Source organism: Bubalus kerabau, chromosome 16 (assembly GCF_029407905.1).
Source record: "Bubalus kerabau isolate K-KA32 ecotype Philippines breed swamp buffalo chromosome 16, PCC_UOA_SB_1v2, whole genome shotgun sequence".
In the NCBI taxonomy this organism is placed as follows: Eukaryota; Metazoa; Chordata; class Mammalia; order Artiodactyla; family Bovidae; genus Bubalus; species Bubalus kerabau.
This window is the reverse complement of record NC_073639.1, coordinates 23,647,927-23,667,201: the sequence shown is the minus strand read 5'-3', so window position 1 is coordinate 23,667,201 and position 19,275 is coordinate 23,647,927. Positions and strand designations below refer to the sequence as shown.

General features: G+C 40.4%; 1 long non-coding RNA gene across 14 annotated transcripts in view; it reads right to left on the bottom strand.

Moving 5' to 3' along the window:
• LOC129630391 (uncharacterized) overlaps positions 1–19,275 on the bottom strand; it is a 199,084-nt gene that overhangs the window by 135,196 nt on the left and 44,613 nt on the right. Inside the window, exon 4 of one of the 14 annotated variants that reach the window (XR_008703670.1) lies at positions 469–724. The exons of 12 other annotated variants lie outside the window; for them this stretch is intronic. This is a non-coding gene — a long non-coding RNA (uncharacterized LOC129630391). Of the gene's footprint in view, positions 1–468; positions 725–12,497; positions 13,159–19,275 lie in introns of those variants that run through there. One more of the 14 variants, XR_008703669.1, reaches the window with a different exon arrangement.

The following is a 19,275-nucleotide window of genomic DNA, read 5'->3' as shown; positions in this document are numbered from 1 at the left end:
CAACACCACAGTTCAAAAGCATCAATTCTTCGGCGCTCAGCCTTCTTCACAGTCCAACTCTCACGTCCATACATGACCACAGGAAAAACCATAGCCTTGACTAGACGAACCTTTGTTGGCAAAGTAACGTCTCTGCTTTTGAATATGCTATCTAGGTTGGTCATAACTTTCCTTCCAAGGAGTAAGCGTCTTTTAATTTCATGGCCGCAGTCACCATCTGCAGTGATTTTGGAGCCCAGAAAGATAAAGTCTGACACTGTTTCCACTGTTTCCCCGTCTATTTCCCATGAAGTGATGGGACCTGATGCCATGATCTTCGTTTTCTGAATGTTGAGCTTTAAGCCAACTTTTTCACTCTCCTCTTTCACTTTCATCAAGAGGCTTTTGAGTTCCTCTTCACTTTCTGCAATCAGGGTGGTGTCATCTGCATATCTGAGGTTATTGATATTTCTCCCGGCAATCTTGATTCCTGCTTGTGCTTCTTCCAGTCCAGCGTTTCTCATGATGTACTCTGCATGTAAGTTAAATAAGCAGGGTGACAATATACAGCCTTGATGTACTCCTTTTCCTATTTGGAACCAGTCTGTTGTTCCATGTCCAGTTCTAACTGTTGCTTCCTGACCTGCATACAGATTTCTCAAGAGGCAGGTCAGGTGGTCTGGTATTCCCATCTCTTTCATTACCTCCCAGTTGACAGCAATTCAGTCTCATCCAAGCAAAAGAACTGCCAAGTAATATTATACAAATACAATTTCAGGTTAAAATAAACTCAGATCCATTTTATATGTGTAAATAAGTTATGCATGTTACTATTTTTCTCTTAAAAATATTATATTGTAGGAGATCAAAGCATAGTGACCTCCATTAAAATGTTTTTAATTTACTACCTATTTAAAATCACAGCTCAATTCTTATCTCATGATTACCTTTCCTACTCAACCAGTTATTTCTATCACACTTTCTACTAAAGTATATATTTGTTTATGTACTGTGACTGTGGCTTATTGTTTTCCTTTCCTTCTGTGCGTGCCTGCTTAGTCACTTCAGTCTTGTCTGACTCGGCAACCCTATGGACTGTAGCCCGCCAGGCGCCTCTGTCCATTTCTCCAGGCAAGAACACTGGAGTCGGTTGCCATGCCCTCCTCCAGGGGATCTTCCTGACCCAAGGGTCGAATCGGAATCTCTTGTGTCTCCTGCATTGGCAGGTAGACTCTTTACTGCTGAACCACAGCTGAAGCCTCTTCTTTCCCCCTGCTCTTCGTTTAGTACTTAATTGTGTGCTCCATGATGGCTGGGACCTTTAGTTTGTTGACTAAGGAACTTTATGTGACTTGGAGATACTTGGCTCTGCTGACTGATTTAACGATGGATGTCTATTGACTGCTTACTATGTTTAAGGCATTTGGATAAGCTGGTAAAGGAAAAAGGAGCTAAAGACCTGGAGATATATATACATTTAAAATATATTTGATAAGCTTAGCCTTTTTAATAGTACTATAACAAGATATGAGCAATAATAGCAAACCTGGACCTTTTTATTTCCAAATTAATTAAGGAGGATTTGTAATACAACCTGCATCAAGGAAAGAGTCAGTGTCTATTGATAAAGAGGACAAAATTAGGTAAACAGAGGGAATAGGATTATTTAACAGAAGACACTAATCTTCATAATGTGGGATATTAGTTTTTTTTTTTTAATTCCTGAGGGGGAAAAGGGTCCCCCCAAGTTGGATCATCTGGCTGTTCTTTCTCCTTCACGCAGGAGATCACTCTTCTTCCCAAACAGGTGCAAAAATCTGGCAGAGCTGGAAGCATTTTCAACCCCTGGCTTATTCTGGGGCATGAATTCATTCATTCATCTATTCATTCATTTGACCAATGAATCTGATCAATTCATTCATTGGTCAATATATCAGAATATATTCTCATTCCCAGAATATTATGTTTGTGTATAGTCATGCCAACATAGGACCTGAAACAGGCAACCACAGAGCCTCCCTCATCTGATACCAACAGACAGCATCAGATACACTTTCATCCTGAGATAAGTAAGGGGCAGTATAGGGAAGCCCCTTATTTTAAAAATCAAGTTGAACAAAGAATATGATTAACAAGCCCTCACCTCAACTAACTACAACCAACTTGTCACTTTATCTCAGAAATAAAATACCAAAATACTACTGTGTGCAACAAACAAAAAGAATTTGTCCACTTGGTTTAACCTAAATGAAAGCACCTTAACAGGCAAGTTAGTCAAATTCCTAACCAAAGCAGAAAGCTTTGTCATTCTCCTTAACAGATTGTTACATGGCAATTCACATCAGTCAGCACACCTCTGGGTCCCACAAGCCAGGCAAGTGCACTTTAGGAAATTTTGTATTACTAACATCTTCCTCAAGTTGAGATCCAATTTCTCAACCTGAAGCTCCCACACTTTGTTTCAAATTTTCCCCTTAGTCCCTTTGAAACTATATCAAATAAATCTAACTTATCTTCTAAAAGAAAGGGCTTCAAATATGTCACGTTATAAACCCTTTCTCTCCCCACCCTTTCCATATCTACAAGAATCATCTTCCGCAAGTTAAATATTCTTCATTCTGTCAGTGCTTTTTCATCTGGTGTTAACTTAGAAGTGTTTTGTGTTCTGCAAATGGGTTGGGTTTGGGTTTGTTAGTTTTTGCTTTTGATCGACTCTGAATCCAAAATGTATGGTTGAGGGTTGTTTTTTGTTTTTGTATCTAAGTGCTAAGTTCATTTATTCCTATTGAGTTTTACCATACTTAGGATAAAAGACTCTCCCCAACCTTTTTACTATTTCATCTTGAATTCTGTTTTTATCATCCAATAGTTCAGCTTTAGCTAGTTTTGCAACCCTATGATTTATTCCTGTACCTTCCCTGTATTTCTAAACGACTGATAACATGCTGACTAAAATAAATCAATAACTGAAAGTCTAGATAAATTATACCACTCGAAATTTTGCATTGATTATCAAGAAAACAATATTCTCTCCAAATAAGCTATTAAAATTTGGAAGATAAAACATTTAAGATGTATTTGCTGAACATTTACTATGTGCTAGGTACTCATCTAAGCATATAGATGCAGGATAGGAATAATAAAAACTTTATTATATGAAAGAGTTCATTCATGGTGCCAGAGGTTAGGTAGAAAATTACATAAATAACTGCCTGCTCTATAATCAATGCTACCATCTAGATACACTGAAGACTATATTTCATTTAGGATCTTATTGTGTGCATGCACGCTCAGTCATGTCTGACTCTTTGCAACCCCATGGACTGTAGCCCACCAGGCTCCTCTGTCCGTGAGATTTTACAGGCAAGAATCCTGGAGTGAGTTGCCATTTCCTGCTCTTGGGGATCTTCCCGACTCAGGGAGCAAATCCGTATCTCCTGTGTTGGCAGGCAGGTTCTTTACCAGCTGAGCCACCAGGGAAACCCTTAGGATCTTACTAGATTGCAGGTTTAAAAACACAAGTATAATGGCTTAAACTACTAAAGGTTAGTTTCTGTTTTGTTGTGCATATAAGAAGTACAGTAGGAGGAAGTTGGTTTCTAGGCTGACTCATCAACTTAAAGATATCAAGAGAGCAGATCTTTATGAGTCTCTGTCATTTCCACAACAGTCATAAGACTGATGGTAGAGCCTTAGGCATTATTTCTGTTATTTAACATCAGAGAAGGATAGGGTGAGATAAGGCAGGACTCCTGCGTCAAGAAAACAAAAGCTTCCCCCACATCAAAATGTAGTTTATGTTTCATTGGCAAGTTCAGTTAAGTTCAGTCAGAGAGTCATGTCCAAGTCTTTGAAACCCCATGGACTGCAGCACGCCAGGCTTCCTTGTCCATTATCAACTCCTGGAACCTGCTCAAATGCATGTCCATCGAGTTGGTGATGCCATCCAGCCATCTCATCCTCTGTTGTCCCCTTCTTCTCTCACCTTCAATCTTTCCCAGCGTCAGGATCTTTTCAAATGAGTCAGTTCTTCACATCAGGTGGCCAAAGTATTGGAGTTTCAGCTTCAGCATCAGTCCTTCCAATGAATATTCAGGACTGATTTCCTTTAGAATGGACTTGTTGAATCTCCTTGCAGTCCAAGGGACTCTCAAGAGTCTTCTTCAACACCACAGTTCAAAAGCATCAATTCTTTGGCACTCAGCTTTCTTTATAGTCCAACTCTCACATCCATACATAACCACCAGAAAAACCATAGCCTTGACTAGATGGACCTTTGTTAGCAAAGTAATGTCTCTGCTTTATAATATGCTGTCTAAGTTGGTCATAACATTTCTTCCAAGGAGTAAGTGTCTTTTATTTTCATGGCTGCAGTCACCATCTGCAATGATTTTGGAGCCTCTAAAAATAAAGTCTCTCACTGTTTCCATTGTTTCCCCACCTATTTCCCGTGAAGTGATGGGACCAGATGCCATGATCTCAGTTTTCTGAATGTTGACTTTTAATCCAACTTTTTCACTCTCCTCTTTCACTTTCATCAAGAGACTCTTTAGTTCTTCATTTTCTGCCTAAGGGTGGTGTCGTCTGGATATCTGAGGTTATTAATATTTCTCTTGATATTATTTAATATAATCTCTTAATTATATTAAATTAATCTCTCGATTAATATTTTTCTCTTGATTCCAGCTTGTGCTTCAGCTAGCCCAGAATTTCACATGATGTACTCTACATATAAGTTAAATAAGCAGGGTGACAATATACATTGGCAAAAACTGTGTTAAATGGTCATGACAGTCTAAAAATCTGAAGGAAGAAGGGGTTTGCCACGGGGACTCAGCTGAGTTTAGTATCTCCCAATTTAGGGGCACAAGGGGGGTGGCCCCCAAATCTACCTAGACAGCTAGCAAGGGATGAGAGAGGTCCTTTTAGAGTCATTGAATTAAATTATGGAAAAATGAATAGGAGTTTTACAGGTGCATAGTAGACAAGGATGAGATGAGCAAAGGTTTCTATAGGAGAAAATGTTACTAGAAATTACAAATGCAGAAAGGTATGAGAGACAATGTTGTGTGGTATAGAAGAATGTAACAGTTGGTAGGACATAAGCCTCCTTTCTCATCCTGCATGAATGAGACATGGCATAGTCTTCAGATATGACGTCAGTCACGGAGAATTCAAGTGGATTTCTTTGACCCTAACCCCAGCATGTCCTGTATTATGGCTGATTACTTCAGCAGATCTTTCCCTGAGTGCTGTTCAGTGTTTATAACTTCTTGGTTCTGATATGCTCTTTATTTACTCTACCATGGCTTTACTGAAGCAGAATCCTCCTGGTCCTAACTGCATCGTGACCCTGTCTGCCTAACACTCAAATTTGCTGTTCTATAAGAAAATAATGTCACTTTTAAAAATTTTCTTCAGATTGTTCGAATCAGTCTCTTGTCACTTGCATTCTGTTACTTGGAAAAGATTCTTGGTGAATACAAACTTAAAACCTAATAAAGTAACCTTCAGTGAACCACACTTTGGGAAAAATAGCAGGCAAAATTCCACGATAGTCCCCATGATCTTCACCTCTTTGTGTTACACTCTGCATATCCCCCTCCTTTGAATGTGGATAGAACCTGTGATTCTCTTCTGGCCAACTGAATATGGCAATGTTAATAGGATATCCATCCCTTGAGTAAGTTTCAGTATACAGCAGAATTACAGGTTGTAACTCCCATAGTTACACCATGTTAACCTAAGATTCAATCTTAGAAGACTGGAACGAGAAACTGCCCTGCTGCCCTCATAAGAAGCAGTCATATTTTGAACTACCTATGGAGAGGACCATGTGAAAGAGAACTGCCTGCAACCTCAAGGAGTTAAGGACAGCCTCTGGCTGGCAATCAGCAAAACACCAGGCCCTTGGTCATATAGCTACATGGAAATGAATTCTTCCAACAACTTGGATGATCATGGTTATGGATTCCCCCAGTCAAGCTTCCAGAGAAGAATGCAGCCCAGTGACACCTGCGTGCAGCCTTACAAATACAGATTAAGAAAGCCGAAGGGTTCCTCACATACACACAAGTTAAGACACACATATGGCTTTGAGCTTCCTGACAGATGATACGTAAAGAAAATCTATTTATTATTTACCTGATTCTTATTGTTTATATATACTATTTCTCATTTGCATAAATAACAATACAATGGAAATGAAAGTCCCTCTACATTCAAAGTTGTGCAAGCTTTGAGCTTCTGACTCTTAAATTTCAGAGTTATGGTAAATTCCGAGTTAGGGTACATGGTCTCGCTGTTCCAAGCAGAACCACTTAGTCTGTGAATCTAAAGTCTTAAGAACAGTACACCTGTGTGTGACTGAGAAGCAATGAGAAGGAGAAGGACAAAGAGGGACAAACAGAGCAGAAGACATTACCGTGACCAGGAAGAGCCTTCACACCAACAGACCCACAGGTGCACGGGACCAGGAACAGAAGAGAGGCAAGGAGCTGCACCCAGACACATGCAGGGTTTCCTTGCTTGGCCACTCCATCCACACATTAGGTGGTCTAGCTACCAGGGTGCCCACTGATTAATCACACTAGTGTCTCCTCCTCCCTTGGAGGGGCTGAGAATGGTATTGGCAAACACGTGCGTGGCCCAAAAAGAGTCCAGCATGCCAAAGTCTCTCTCACACCCTCTCATTTTTATTCAGTTTTAACCTATACCCAACAATAAAGCCAAGTTTCAACCAGGGAAATGGTGTCTCTTTCAGGAGAAGAGCTCTTTCTGCAGCTTCCAAAGTCTAGCAGGGTGGGGAATTATTTTCACCTACTAAGTAGGTCAGAACAACCACCAAACATTAACTCTGGAACACATTCACTACTAGATTAAATTCTCTTGCAATTAGCTTCTCATCGCAAACTGTGCCCAGCTACGCAGTCCAACGTGGTTCATAAGAAAGAGTCAGACAGCGAGCACCAGGTGTTAATTCTTTCTATTATGGGGAGCAGAACACTGCCCCCAAAACGAAGCTGAAGCAAAGAAAGGAATTTATTGTCTCACATAACTGACAAATCAAGATGTGGCACCGCTTCAGACACGTGCTGTGTGGCATCAGATCTGGCTGACCTCCATCTTTCAGTCCTTTTACCTTTGTATGGGCTTAATTCCCAGGCAGGCTCCTTCCACGTGAACAGAGAACTAATATTGTTTTGGTGTGTACAACCTTCCACCTATTCAGCCTGAAAGAGAGCTGACCTGAAGGCTCATTGTCACATGCCTATCCCTGAAACAAGAATCCTGTGACAGATTGGCCAGGACTTTGACTTTCTCCAGCCCCCCAGAGACAAAATCAAACACTCCCAAACCCTTGGACTGAGAGCTGGAGAAAGATGGCTTAAAAAAACAAAATAGGAGTGCTTTTATTTGCAAAGGAGGGGGACAGATAACCAACAGGCCAAAATAACAGATATTCAGGCACACAAATGGCCATGATATTCCAAATGTAAGAATGGAACATCTTCCCAAATTTGAACATAATGAACACTGTTCTGTATTACCATTTTCTATTTAAATAATGGAATCCACTATTCCATTTTACCATACAGACATGAAAATGCCAAATAAAAGCTGTATCTCCTTGGTAAATTAAAGTAGTAAAATAGTAAAGTCCAATATGCTTTATTTCACAATTTTCTTTTGTGGCTTAGTTCAGATCCATAGATTTCATTCAGAAGCCAGGGCAAATCATAAACTTTTATCAGGCATTGTGGGGCTTGAAAAATATATCATCCCCTGAAATGAATGTAACTCTTTAAATATTTCCAAAGTTCAACAAAACCATGCAAGTCTTTGATAGGTCAAGAGGCAAATAATAGTCCCTACTTGTTAATGATGTTTAGAAAACACAAATGGTTGCTAGATAGCCAGGCTCATTGCTGCATTAAATAAACTTGGAATGTTGTTGCTAAGGAAAAAATAGGAGTGGCTATTTTGGGAAAGTCTCAGTCTCTGCCTACTCTCCTATAGGATCAGAAGGAGAAACGAAAAACATGCCCAAGGTCCAAGGTATCCTCTGACTAATAAGAAATTTTACACAGTTTTTATATTGGTAGATTAAGTAAAGCAAGGCCATGAGGTCATAGCCTGTGGGTTAATTATCACAAGGTTAGTGAGAAAATTCAATTACCAATGACAAATATAGCCCATAAATGTAAGTGAACAAATACAATTTCCTCACATATATGTTTTATAAGCCTTGCTTACAACCATAGCTTGCAGTTCAAAAGGTTACATTTTAAGGGAAAGCAACAGAACCTTTGTAGTTAATGGCCGAATGTGAAAGGGGAGAGTTTCTACTCTTCTTGGTAAAAGATAGAAGAAGGCAAATCCATGATGATAAATTGCTAAATCCCCAAGGATGCAATCTGAATAAGGCCTTTGTGCTTCTTGGGCGATACTTTAACAAATTTGGAGTCAGTGGAGATTATTTACTAGCCCACTTTTATTCCCTGAAAGACTTTTTCATCAGCCATTATAACATATATTTTAATTTTAACATGAAAAGGATTAAAGTTTCTTTAAAGCTATGATTCTTAATTCTCATTAGCAGATAGTGGTGCTGCTAGTTGCTTTTCTATAAACCTTGAGGAAGCCCCAGATTGTCTTTATGCTGTTCCCCTTGATGTTTCCAAAACCCAAGATATTAGAGGCCGAGAGTTGCAACTGTCTTGGTCAGATGTTCTGCCCTCATCTTTCCTTTCTTCAGCACTGAATTCCCAGATACTGAATAACCTTGACCACTTGAGTATCAGCATAAAATTTTCTTTCTATCTTTGATAGCACCGCTTCTAGCATGACCTGACTTCACCATTCCCCTGGCCAGGGTCAAGAAACAGGTTAAATGCAAAAAGTTAACAAGATTCTCAGTAAGATGAAGATGAGCAGATACATCAGCAACTAGTCTGATGCTGCCTAACAAGGATCAGAAATAATAATCCAAAACTCAACATCTTCCCATAAAAGAAATCTGTCAGCATTTATCCTGGCCCCCCTTGTGGTTGACAAAACTGCACATAGTCAAAGCTATGGTTTGTTTGTTTTTTTTTTTCTCTCTTTTTGGCAGATAATTCTTTTTTTTTTTTTATTTTATTTTATTTTTAAAACTTTACATAATTGTATTAGTTTTGCCAAATATCAAAATGAATCGCCACAAACACAAAGCTATGGTTTTTCCAGTAGTCATGTACACATGTGAGAGTTGGACCATAAAGAAGGTTGAGCACCGAAAAACTGATGGTTTCGAACTGTGGTGCTGGAGAAGACTCTCGAGAGTCTCTTCAACAGCAAGGAGATCAAACCAGTCCATCCTAGAGGAAATTAACCCTGAATATTCATTGGCAGGACTGATGCTGAAGTGGAAGCTCCAGTACTTTGACCACCTGATGCAAAGACCTGACTCATTAGGAAAGACTCTGATGCTGAGAAAGATTGAGAGAAGAGAGTGACAGAGAATGAGATGGCTGGATGGCATCATCGATTCAATGGACATGAGTTTGAGCAAATTCTGGGAAGATAGTGAAGGACAGGAAAGCCTGGCGTGTTGCAGTCCATGGGGTCGCAAAGAGTCGGACACAACTGAGGGACTGAACAACGACAACCTTGCGGTCTGCAGTTATAGTTGAAGACAAACTTATTTTTGTGATGTATCTTTCCTGACTCTAGCTAGAGCTTTTCCATGTCCATATGGACCTCTAAGCGCTAGGAGATGGCTCTGTAGTCATGGTCTATTAAGAGTGCTGGCCCTGACCCTCAAAGTTGCTAAGTCACTTCAGTCGTGTCCGACTCTGTGCAACCCCATAGATGGCAGCCCACCAGGCTCCCCCATCCCTGGGATTCTCCAGGCAAAAACACTGGAGTGGGTTGCCATTTCCTTCTCCAATGCATGAAAGTGAAAAGTGAAAGTGAAGTCGCTCAGTCGGGTCTGACTCTTCGTGACCCCATGGTCTGCAGCCTACCAGGCTCCTCCGCCCATGGGATTTTCCAGGCAAGAGTACTGGAGTGGGGTGCCATTGCCTTCTCCGGACCCTCAAAGAGGGGATCTCAAAGCTTGGTGTCACTATTCTGCCACCATCAACCCCCAAACTATTCTCTCTAGCAACATCACAGCCATGCATGGTGAAAATCACACACTTTATCCAAGTCTGTTTAATTCATTAGTGCATCAACTGTCTCCATGCAGAAACACTGTCTCTCTTCTCAGACCCTCAGGACACCACATGGAATGTTAATATCAAAGAGATGATCTGCGTGCCTATGTATTAAAACAAACTATTGTCATGACCTAGTAGCACAGAACAAGGCAATAGAGGAGAGGAACATAGTCACATCTCTTCTGGCAGAATAATACAATTAAAATCACATTTATAACAATATACCTTTCTTTTAGAGTATTCATCGCTGTCATGTGCTTACATTTATATGTTTTATTGTTGACTATATGCCTGTCTGGAACTCTTGATCTGCCTCTTGAGAAGTTTGTATGCAGGTCAGGAAGCAACAGTTAGAACTGGACATGGAACAACCAACTGGTTCCAAATAGGAAAAGGAGTTCGTCAAGGCTATGTATTGTCACCCTGCTTATTTAACTTATATGCAGAGTACATCATGAGAAACGCTGGACTGGAAGAAACACAAACTGGAATCAAGATTGCCGGGAGACATATCAATAACCTCAGGTATGCAGATGACACCACCCTTATGGCAGAAAGTGAAGAGGAACTCAAAAGACTCTTGATGAAAGGGAAAGTGGAGAGTGAAAAGGTTGGCTTAAAGCTCAACATTCAGAAAACGAAGATCATGGCATCCGGTCCCATCACTTCATGGGAAATAGACAGGGAAACAGTGGAAACAGTGTCAGACTTTATTTTTCTGGGCTCCAAAATCACTGCAGATGGTGATTGCGGCCATGAAATTAAAAGACGCTTACTCCTTGGAAGGAAAGTTATGACCAACCTAGATAGCATATTCAAAAGCAGAGACATTACTTTGCCAACAAAGGTCTGTCTAGTCAAGGCTATGGTTTTTCCTGTGGTCATGTATGGACGTGAGAGTTGGACTGTGAAGAAGGCTGAGCGCCGAAGAATTGATGCTTTTGAACTGTGGTGTTGGAGAAGACTCTTGAGAGTCCCTTGGACTGCGAGGAGATCCAACCAGTCCATTCTGAAGGAGATCAGCCCTGGGATTTCTTTGGAAGGAATGATGCTAAAGCTGAAACTCCAATACTTTGGCCACCTCATGCAAAGAGTTGACTCACTGGAAAAGACTCTGATGGTGGGAGGAATTGGGGGCAGGAGGAGAAGGGGACGACAGAGGATGAGATGGCTGGATGGCATCACTGACTCGATGGACTTGAGTCTGAGTGAACTCCGGGAGTTGGTGATGCACAGGGAGGCCTGGCGTGCTGCGATTCATGGGGTCGCAAAGGGTCGGACATGACTGAGCGACTGATCTGATCTGATATGCCTGTCTCCCCACTAAATCTTTACTCTTTGAGAGCAAAACAAAACAGCAACAACAAGAAAGTTCTGGTTTGTTCATCATTGAATTGTGTGTGGGGGGGCTCAGTCAAGTCCGACTCTTTGCAACCCTGCAGACTGTATATAGCCCATCAGGCTCCTCTGACAATGTAATTTTCCAGGCAAGAATACTGGAGTGGATTTCCATTTCCTTCTCCAAGGGATCTTCCTGACCTAGCATCTCCTGTGTCTCCTGCACTGGCAGGAGGACTCTGTACCACTAGCACCACGTGGGAACTCCAGCTTAATACCGCGCCAGGGCTTCCCAAGTAACACAGAATCCACCTGCCAATGCAGGAGACACAGGAGACACAGGTTCAATCCCTTGGTCATAAAGATCCCTTGGAGGAAGAAATCAACCCACTCTGGTATTCTTGCCTGGACAACTCCACAGACAGAGTAGTCTGGTGGGTTACAGTCCATGGGGTCACAAATAGTGAGACACAACTGAGCAACTGAGCACAATGTCATGCCCAGCATACAAGAGGCACTTGAACTTACCAGTAACATCTGAGCTTGTACTAGATTAACAATTCATTCTCATTTTTAGGTGAGGTATATTGGGTCTTGAAAACAAAAACAAAAAATAACCTTGCAAAGAGAGACTTCTCTATAAACATGAAATAAACTTGATTATTCACATGAATTTTCTGATGTGTGGTCCAACACTCAGTAATGTCTGATTCTTTTTGACCACATGGACAGTAGCTTGCCAGGCTCCTCTATCCATGGGATTCTTCAGGCAAGAATTCTGGAGTGGGGTGCCATTTCCTCCTCCACGGAATCTTCCCAATCCAGGGATTGATTCTGCATTGGCAGGCAGATTCTTTACCACTAGGGCCACTTCAGAAGTCCAAATTTTCTAATATCATATACTAAACAGAAAATGTTCCCCCAAATTCCTGAAGAGAATGTAATATTTGAGTTTAGTAATTTTTAATATCATCTCTAAATAAAAGCCAACAGCATGATTTATGCTTCCTTCAGTTAAATGAATCCACCAGAAGTCAAGGCACTGTGACTCACAAACTCAAGATATTCACTGCTTTGACTCAATTCAAGTTAAAAACAAATAAGCAAATATAACTTCAACCACAACCTGGAATATCTAAAGGAGATCTAGAGGATATAATAATTTCTTCCATATAGAGTTTTAGGAGGAGATGGATTTCAAAGTTATATTCTCTGCAAAGCACTGGATTATAAGCACCATGTTCTGTGGTATAAAAAACTACAGACTAGTGAAGGGCAGTGTTGACAATGATTTACAAATCCATAATGCCATCCTCAATAGATGAATATCTTACTTCTAGAAAGCAGGACTAAAAGTTTTCCTTTAGGGAGAAATGAATCTTTCCTGAATATATATTACAATTTGCTACAGTAAAAGACGGAGAAGGCAATGGCACCCCACTCCAGTACTCTTGCCTGGAAAATCCCATGAATGGAGGAGCCTGGTAGGCTGCAGTCCATGGGGTCGCTGAGGGTTGGACACGACTGAGTGACTTCACTTTCACTTTTCACTTTCATGCACTGGAGAAGGAAATGGCAACCCACTCCAGTGTTCTTGCCTGGAGAATCCCAGGGACGGGGGAGCCTGGTGTGCTGCCATCTATGGAGTCACACAGAGTCGGACACGACTGAAACAACTTAGCAGCATAGTAAAAGATCAACCTATTGATCAAACCCCCAAAAGTTCTACACCACAGGTAAGAGCCTCCATAAGTGCCATTCAAATGTGCCCCATGGACAGATGGTGGTCTGGATATTTCTACCAGTCCACAGTGATATGAATTCAGAAATTAGTAATGAACATGACAAGACATATAACAATTTGATATTGGCATGCCACCCAAGCACACAATCAGTGCATTATACAAACATATTAGAATGTGACTGCATGAAAATTAAATATAGAATAAGAACTACAACAACAAAATAGTTCTTTATCACAGATGGTTTAAGAAGCTTTGACCTAAATGGTTTCACTTGTAAAGTTTTCAAAAAAAGTTTTAACAGTTGCTTAAAATAACCAACAGAAAATTCTCATTAATGAAATTATATAAAACTTTGTTTGAATAGAGGCATCTGCTAGGATTAATTATTTGCACAATGTGTCTAAAAGTAACCCAAATGAAATGACTTATTTTAGTGAATGTTATCAAATAAAGTGATGTTAATGCCAGATTGATTCATTGTAAGGCATATATTCTGATAGTAGAATTGTCCATTCAAGCCAAATAAAACAATGCATTATCATAATATGATCAACAGAATTTACTTGCACTTGGAAAAAATAAAGTTTATTCTTTTTACTATGCAACTCTTCTTACACATAAACTGCCTTCAAAAAAGGATGAGGAATGTTTTGAGAGAGAGAGGTGAGTATTTGGGAAGAGATGTCTAAGCATGATTTTTTGGAATGAAATTTTAAAGCTGCATGATATCTTTAATTTTCATAAAATATATATCTTCCAGTAATGACTTACAGAGTAAGAGGGAAAAGGATAGTAGTATTTGGAAATACAAGACAGCGTTGAACTAGCTTCAATGTCGACAGACACCAAAACAAACAACTGAAAGCAGAAATTCTGAAAGTGGAGCCAGTTACATCAACTTTACATATAGGAGGATGTTTGTCAGTGTCTTCTCAAAAATACACAGAAATTTAACTCAGAAGTTCAATCAGCCTTAAATTACCATTTAACACGAGATGAAGTCAGGCAACTCAAAACCGTGATTTAATTTGTCCCTAGAGCATTTGTACCGACCTAATTCTCCCAGTGGTTCTGGCTTATGGCAGTATAAGCAACACTGAACAAAGGTTCATACTGAGTTCTTAGCTGATAACCCACAAAAAGTTCCCTTCCACACAGAGTCCAATTCTGAACTAAAGAAGAGTCACATTATGTATTATGTTCCTGTCATAAATTCTCCAGAGAGTGACAGAAGGAGGGTTAATATCCAAAGAAGTTCCTTGCTCTTCATGTGACAGTGTGATTAAAGATCCTCAGATTTGACACTGGTCAGAGGAAGCTCACAAAGTTGAGATGCAATGCTTGGACATTTTAATACAGGTAAGATACAGACGCATTTGTATAAACATGGGATAAACCATGCTGTTTCTCAGAGCAAAAGGGACTTATAAGAAGCTTAAATTACACTGTTCTTGGAATAATAGTTTTTAAAATCTCCAGGAAACAGATAACTGAATATCTAAGTCCTTGAGTCATTTAAGTAATTACAGTGTTTGGGCAATTGTACTATACGAAGCAGTCGAAGTATTCCAACCAAAGATGGATAGAAGACAATTCTGACAATTTTCCTGCCATTATTGAGATGGCAAATTAACTATCAAGTTAAATGTAGTTCAACACTGGTTTGAAAGGACAAACCCAGTATCTCTACCTGAACTTACTATATTTGAAATATTGGAATATTGGAAGCTATATGCAAAAGGGTTAAATAGGCTGAGATCTTGAGGAACCCTTTCCATGAGTCTGTCTCACTTGGCTCACTGATTTTCATTTTGCTGCTTCTTTCTCCCTTACATAGCACTTGTCAAACCAGGAACTTTAAGTCTAAAACCTACATTTTTCCAAACATGAAACAGACCAGATTTATTAATTCTCTGCTGATAAGAGAAGAGGAATCGTCACTTGCAAAACAGTGAAGACATTTTGAAGTATTCTTAAAAATAGAATAAAAGAGAATAAAAACTTTCCTTACTTTTTCTTACTCTTTTCAGAATTGTCATCTCACTAGTCAACATACGGATACACGTAGACACAAGAACACCTACAACCACATCAGATAAACCAAGATACTTTGTCTAAGGCTGAAAAAGCTAATGATGAATTCACTGTAAAGTAACCAGTAACACTGCCTTGGGGGTTAAAATATACATGAAGTTTTCCTAAATATAAAAGTGACTTGCTTTCCAAATTTGCCCCATAGGCTATCTACTCGAGTATTCTTGCCTGGAGATTTCCACGAACAGAGGAGCCTGGAGGGCTACAGTCTATGGGGTCGCAAAGAGTTGGACATGACTAAGAACTTACACTTTGACTTTACTTTCTACACTTTGACTTGACTTCGCTTTCTACACTTGACTGAACTTTTCCATTTATTTCATTTAGTGAAGTAAAATTTTATATGTAAATATAATACAATGAGAAATACTTTTTCCATTAAAATGACTCAGCTCTTTGTCAAGAAATGTACCATCTTAAAAGTTTTCCCTAGAGCAGATTTTCTGCAGGTACCTACAAAAGTCTTGGAAGAAAAGCTTTGACCAACCTAGACAGCACATTAAAAAGCAGAGACATTACTTTGCCAACAAAGGTCCATCTAGTCAAAGCTATGGTTTTTCCAGTAGTCATGGATGTGAGAGTTGGACTATAAAGAAAGCTGAGTGCCAAAGAATTGATGCTTTGAACTGTGGTGTTGGAGAAGAGTCCCTTGAACTTCAAGGAAATCAAACCAGTCCATCCTAAAGATCAGTCCTGAATATTCACTGGAAGGGCTGATGCTGAAGCTCCAATACTTTGGCCACCTGATGCAAAGAGCTGACTCATTTGAAAAGACCTTGGTGCTGGGAAAGATTGAAGGTAGGAGAAGGGGACGACAGAGGATGAGATGGTTGGATGTCATCACCGACTCAATGGACATGAGTTTGAGTGAACTCCGGGAGTTGGTGATGGACATGGAAGCCTGGCATGCTGCAGTCCATGGGGTCAAAAAGAGTCAGACACAACTGAGTGACTGAACTGAACTGAACAAAAGTCTTCACAAATAATCATTTCTGGTATATACTAACATATAATGTAAGGGCTTCCCAGGTGGCCTAGTTATAAAGAATCTGCCTGGACATGCAGGAGACACAAGAGACATGATTTTAATCCCTGGGTCAGGAAGATCCCCTGGAAAAGGAAATGGCAACCCAGTCCTATAATCCTGCCTGGAAAATCCCACGGACAGAGAAGTCTGGTGGGCTACAGTCCATAGGGTCACAAAGAGCTGGACGCGACTGAGTACACACACAGAATGTAATATAATACCATAACATATACTAATGTATATTATATATGGTATATACTCAAGTCAAAGAGTTATTACAATTTAATTCAAAATCTGAGCAGGCATCTTCTGCTTTGGTGGAAGTGTCAGATGCACAAGATAAATCATATAGAAAAGTAAAGGCAGGTAGAAGGCAACTTTGAGCAGGTAATATGGGTCAAAGGAGCTTCCCTGGTGGCTCAGATGGTAAAAAATCCACCTGAAATGCTGAGACCTAGGTTCCATCCCTGGGTTGGGAAGATTCCCTGGAGGAGGACATGGCAACCTACTCCAGTATTCTTGCCTGGAACTCCCTATGAACAGAGGAGCCTGGCGGAGAGTCAGACATGACTGACCACATATAGCACATATGGGTCAGAGAGTTTAATAGCTTTATCTCTGCCTCCCCAGTACCAATTCCTCCTTTACAGTTGGCGAGTATAAGGGCTTAAAACATGGCACCTGAGGAAAGTTATTTTATAAAATTGCAAGTTGCCTCTAAACCTATAGTATTAATATCCAACAGAAAACCTCAAAAAACCTACACCTGAAGATTATGCATTAGTTTTCCTGCCAAGCCACAGTTCTGGAAACAAACCATGGAATTTGGAAGGCAATCTTCATAGAATCTGCCAAACATGAAAAAACACATAAATCTGTTGGCACCAACTGGAAAGATGGAGCTCACTTAAACCAAGGACTTAAGGAATGTATGTGGGTTTCTGATGAGAGAGAGAAAGAACTGTCTGTCTGGAATAGGTCACGTGCCCAGGTCCCGTGCCAGCTGGAAAAGAAGCCCAACAAGTACTACTTCAAAATATTTCTGAGAAGAATGGGACGAAATGCTGATAAGGGAAAGCCTGAGGGTTCAATTACCCACCACTTTATATCATTCTATTAAGTGGTGGTGATCAGTTTGGCTTTCAAAAGAGAAACACTGTCAACGTCTAGAGAAAGTGAAGTCAAAGTTTAAGTCACTTAGTCATGTCCAACTCTTTGCGACCCCATGGACTGTAGCCCACCAGGCTCCACTGTCCATGGAATTCTCCAGGCAAGAACACTGGAGTGGGTAGCCATTCCCTTCTCTAGGGAATCTCCCCAATCCACAGATCCAACCCGGGTCTCCTGCATTGGCAGCCACATTCTTTACCATCTCAGCTACCTGGGAAGCTTGTGAGTTTTAATTTATGCTCTTTTTATTTTTTCTAAACCTAATACTCTGCTTTACATTGTGCTGTTTCTAGAGCATGCCCTGTTGAACTGTGGTTAAACTGAACTGAACACATGCTAATCTCTGAGAAAAAGATGAGGTTTTTGTCATTCTAAACATCCATCATGCTGAAGACTCTTAAATCTAGTAGATCACTTTACCTAATGGGAGTTTTAAATCAAAATTCTATTTTGGGGACTGTCATTAATATTTTCTACAGGCCCACTTCTACAAAGACATTTTTTAGTTTATACTGGAGTGGAGTCAGTTTATGAAGCTTATGTTGGAGTGGAGTCAAATTCTCCCACACTCTTCCTGCATTTCTTTGTATAATGACCCCCATTCCCCAAACTCAATCTCTGTTGTTAATTTCCTGAGGATTGTATAGAATGCCGCCTAAATGAGAAACATCAGTTTTAAGGATGTAGGCAATGCCTTAATTGATCAGATAAACATGGTCCATTTAGTTTTGCTTTAACTCAGACTTCAAAGTACCAAGCTGTATGTTTGCTCCATTTTGGCAGAAGCAAAAAGCCTGAAACTCTTCAGGAGGTAAGGAAGCAGTGGAAATTAGGCATCTGCCCAACATCTAGGATGAAGAATAAACACTTAGAATCCCTTTTAATTTCTCCTTTGAACTGAAGAGAGAAGGACTCATGAGAACATTTGAAGACAGGAAAAGTACAGTTTTCAAGACCATGAACTTGAACCCATTTGACAGCAGACGATGTGCTCTCGGGGCCACAGAATACTGGTCTTTCTTCACTGAAGTCCCATCATCCCAATCAAGATATAACATAGGCTCTAAAATCTGCACTCTTCCACCTGTGTGCATTTGCCTGTTGTTGTTTAGTCACTCCTAGGCAAGAATTCAGGCCTAGGCTTGGAGAATTCAGTCCATGGAGTTGCAAAGAGTCGGACACGACTGAGTGACTTTCACTTTCACTTTATCAGGCAAGAATACTGGAGTGGGTTACCCTTTCCTTCCCAGGGGATCTTACTGACCCAGGGATTGAACCTGAGTCTCCTGCACTGCAGGCAGATTCTTTACCACTCAGTCACCAGGGAAGCCTGGACTTGCCTGGGGAGAATTTACATATGCCTTTTTGAACTTCTAATAGAGTCTCTCTTTTGAGTAACCATTTAAAAGAAGATTAAATTTAATTAGGCTGTATCTTTTTCCTGTGACATGCTGCCTTCAAAGCCCACTTTATTACATCGGTCTACCCCAGCAGAGTACTAATGCTGGCTGACACAGGGCACCTTCAAGATGCAGGAGGAAGGACAGAGATATTTGCACACTCACTTTATCCTCTGGAAGTATATTGGAAAGGGCTGACATGCGACACCTATGCCAGTCCAGCGACATGCCTGAGTAATTATTGCTCAGGGACCAATTGACAGGCTGAAGGAGTCACCTGACACCCCCACCGCCGACCTCAGCCACCTGCCCTAGGTAGG